The sequence below is a fragment of the Antrostomus carolinensis genome, unplaced genomic scaffold (assembly GCF_000700745.2).
Source record: "Antrostomus carolinensis isolate BGI_N321 unplaced genomic scaffold, ASM70074v2 scaffold177, whole genome shotgun sequence".
Taxonomy (NCBI): domain Eukaryota; kingdom Metazoa; phylum Chordata; class Aves; order Caprimulgiformes; family Caprimulgidae; genus Antrostomus; species Antrostomus carolinensis.
Window position 1 is genome coordinate 19,050 of NW_010327871.1, and position 4,631 is coordinate 23,680.

Here is a 4,631-nt window from a genome sequence, read left to right on the forward strand (position 1 = left end):
TCTAAGGAAAAGCTTTTAGTTAAGAAAACCGTTAGCATACAATTGGGGTTGGATGACTCATTCCTTGTTATGTCCCATGTGCTGACTAGGGTATACATATTACATCATCATATTTGCCATGAGTTTTGCACTATCTCTATATGAGCTCTAACAGGCTGCAGCTCCACTGTCTTAGATTCCTTTTTTTCTGAGCTGCACAAAAGATAGAGACTATACCACCATTGTCTGAACTGCTTTTTTTCCTTGCTAATTAAAGCTCAAACTGTATTTTTAGCATTTGTTTTTGGTTTTGTCACACTTGCAAAGTTATGCCAACAACCCCAGTGAGCTGCAACCTCATGGCAGCTGAGGTGTCCATGTTTGGTCATGCAACCTAAAGTTTTTGGCAATAACACTTTTTACATCCTAAAGGAGGATATTCAGCTGTCATTTATACCAGAGAGGGGCTCAACGTGCACTTGGTAATTGGGACTCTGGCAAGTGTTAATACATAGGTTTTACAGAAATGCGCAGGGCCTCAGAAGCCTGAGCAAGGATGACTTCTCTCTTAAATTGTTGTAATGAATGTGAGAAGGCATTCAGCAGATACTAATGAACCTCCTAACAGCACCAGGCTGTGGCAAATACTACTGAAAGAGGAAAGCAGATATAAACCAGATTAAATAAATCACCCTTCTTTGGTGTTCCACCTTGGACAAACACAATCCTATCAGGCCTGACCTACCGTTTCTGACTATATTAGCTTAAATCTCTAACTACAACCATGCTCCTTGGTTGAACTCAGGATCCTTATAAGGCTGCAGACTCAGAAGGTCAGTCTGCTGCCCAGAGGCTTCCTGTGCCAGCTCCAGACCTGGGGAGGAAGGGATGAGGTGTCAGCAGGGGGAAAAGAAATCTGAACGTTCCTCTCCTCCTCCCTCTGACCCTAGATAAGCCAACAACTGAAAAACTGAAAGCCCAGCATAGTCTGTATGTCAAGAGTTTCCCATTTAAGCCTGATTTGTCCGGAGTGCCCCTGGTTGCCGTTCAGCCAGGAGGGTCTCCCTGGGCGGACCCTGGCAGGGATTTGCCCTTGTCTGAGGGTCTCTCCCCAGGCATGGTGTGTCATCAGGAGGCTGCTGGCTCTGAAAGGAAAGCACCAAAGTGAACAGTAACACCAGCCAGGGAAGCAGGGCTCCTTACATAACAGAAACCTTTTCTCTCTGTCCCCCAGGAGGTTGTGGAGTAGCTACAAGTGCTTGACCTAATCAGAAAGAGTTTTTTGGCATCCTCATTGGAAGTGATTACACCTTGAGCGTTAGGAGGTGGATTGAGATTTCAAAAGGCAAATTCAGGTTTAATATCAAAGCACACAGTTCCAGTTCCAGGGTGAGAGACTGATCTCTGGGCTGGTGCCTGCTAAGTCAATCAAGTTGCTCTGAATTCTCCCTGCTGTCTGTGAGATCACAGTTTCTTGTAAATGTTTTTTACTAATCGGTCTGGCAAAATCCAAAGATTTCCCGTGTCTTTCTTTGATGCTCGGAATACTCAGTTCATGAACTGTTTGTTAAAAATAATGGAAATGGAATTTGTTAGGAATAGATGTTTTGTTTAGTGAGTAAAAAAATCCATACGGATTTGTATTTAATTTATCTGTTATGACATTTTCCTGTGATACAGTGTTATGACTGAATTCCAGAAATGAAATTTCTGAAGAGACAGTTTCATGTTTAGGTCTAAAATAATTTTGATGCCATTTTGCAGTTGCTCACCTGTACTGTTTCTGTCACTGTAACAAAAATTGTAATGTGCCTTTCCTCTTCATTTATTTACATAAGGCATTTATTAGGTCCAGTCTCCGTGATTGAATTTAACACCAGAGGCAGAAAATTAGCAATATGCAAAGCCTTAGCAACCCAATGGTGCACCGTACCATTTTCCTCATTTTTTTAGAAACATTTAATATTGTTGGATGTATTAAAAATCTTCTGTAATATAGGCAAATGATTTAAAATGGCTGAGTTACTAGCGCACTAAAAAAGTTTGCGTGAAAACAACAGGAAAATTTCTGTGGGGTGAGGATATCCCTCCCTATTTTTTAATCTCTTGGCTTTTGTGTAGGATATCTGTTATGCAATTTTTTGACCATGGGCCACGTCCACTGTTAATATTGATGCAGGAGGAAGACCGCCAGTGTGTCAGCTGAATCTGCTGCAGTGTGTACCTGGTATAAACAAAGTTATGAAAAACTGAGCATGGGAAGCTCGTGATTCTGTTGACCCTTTCAAAAGGCAATATATAGCATCCCTTAGAAATCATGAGAAGTAATCAGAGGAATGTGTTACAAATCTGGTATTTAAATTCAGACCATCATTTGGCTGTGCGTGCTGCTGGTTGAGATTGAAGACCCTGGTATTAATAGCGAACTGCAGTAAAACCTTGGAGATATTTTACTGACTTTTCAGGGAAATCCTGAAAATGTATTGGAAAATAAATTAGATGTAAATAATTAGAATAAAAAAATGTCAGACCTTTTAGTTGGATTGGGCTTGTGACACAGCAGAATATTGTTTTCATCTTTGCCTGCTATTTTCAATGCCTTTTTTCCCCAAAATACTCTTTGAGTTGAAACAGCATATACATTTTCTGTTAAGAAGTAAATGTGTCTGGAGATAACCTGTTTTGATGTTGGTTCACTTGGTATGTTGAAATTACAAGAGTGTATAAATAGTGTTTTTAATCAGCTGAGACTTTGTGCATTAAAATAATCCTGAGTGAGTTAAGGATAAAGTGTCCCCCTGAAGTAAGCTGCTGGAGAAATGAGCTTGTAGTTGCACCTGGCTTAAGAATGGCACAGGACAGGGCACATTGCAGTGTTTGTGGGGTACCTGCTTAAAATACACTTCACAGAAGTGAACTCAGTGAATTCAGTGGGAGACACCTCACTTAACTGGGAGGAAATGTGTGGGAGAAGAGCGAGACTGGCTTCTGTTTCCCCAGATGAACCAAGATCCCTGGGGACTGCAATGCCCTCTCTCTTCAGGTGTCACAAAGCACCTTGCAGAGAAGAAACTTGATCGATGGCTATGAGGGACATGGTTTCAGGTGCTTGAAGTTTCTTCCGGATGATGACTGATTAGGGAGCTCGGATGCTGAACACAAGCGCTGGCATCCTTGTTGGGCCCAGCAGCTACTCTTTAGGATGCCTAAATTATGAGCTTCGAATGTGAGTCCCAACATTTAGTGTGTGAAGAATTTTAAGGCTCTGCGTGGGTGCAGCCTGTGGCTAGGGAAGTGACTTTCTAATGAAATGGGTTATACCATGACTGTTCATAAAAGAATATTATGCACTTTTCTCTGAGGCATCTATTAACGGGTAGGAGGCGGATGAATTGCGTGTTTGATTTATTGGAGCACTCTCCATATTTTTATGTTTCTCCACACAGTTCCACAGGTTGTTCTTCCCATGTTAGTAAGAAAAAGCATACAGACTTTTATCAGCTTAACAGTGAAATGTTAACAGTAATTACAGCACTTTGAGTGTAAAGTATTACAATAATTCTTTTTAATAACATGTTTATTAGGTCATAACACCAACTATAAACATGAGTACCATTCAGCTCTTTGCAGATATATGAACTTACTAACATCAAATCTTTACCAGAATCACGTATTCTTACAGGTGTCCCAGACACAACATTAACTTTATTAAGCAAAAGTTCGTAAATAGTAAAAATGTCCTCTGTTTCACATTGCAGCATTCCTCAAGCATGTATGTACAAGTTTGGAGTATCATCTTCTCCAAATCTATGTGTCATAATCTTCCTTAGCTGTTTTAACAACCATAGAGATGATTTTTTTTTTGCCTGCAGCAAAGCCTTTTGTCCTTGAGCAATCTACAATTAGTTTTGCTCTCAGCAGACATGAAAGTTCATTTCTGAAATGAAAGTGGTGATGAAACACAATACATTATCTGCTTATAGTTTTCCTACACACTCTGCCCTCATTATAAATCTTTCAGTTATAACACTGTCTCCCAAGAACAATACATCTCCCTTATATCAGTTCTTTACCTGCACTACCTCTCTTTGAAGATCTTAAAATGGCTGGCTTGCAGCAACAGAGATATTGTGCTTAGGGTGGAGTGTGTTTACAGTCAGTTCTTTTCCTTTTTAATATTTACACAGTATTTTTTTAAGGTTGCTACGATTTATGAATCATGTACGTTGACACACATTTTCTGAAATGTTCACAGTGCAGTATTTTGTGGCCTAACCAAACTTTGTAAATGTCATTAAAAATAAATTTTTATTTTAATATAAAAATAGAATACTTTATGTGTTTACACCAACAAACCCAGTTCTATCCTATACTAAACAAGCTATACAGTAGTATGCACAGAATTCCACAGGAACAGAAATGACATGTGATGCTTGCCCTATAGCTATAGTACTCTTCTCTAATGAATGGAAGTTTTATTTTCCTATCACTTTTCAAAATTGTTTCTCTGGTCATAATTTAGAAATAAAAGCAGGTGTCACAATTCATTGGGTTGTGTGATCCAAGAAGAGGGTAGGGGGGCCTAAAGCTGTTTCTTCTTTTGATTGGTCTTCTCCGCTCTTTAGGGCTGGCACAAAGAAGTTATGGACATT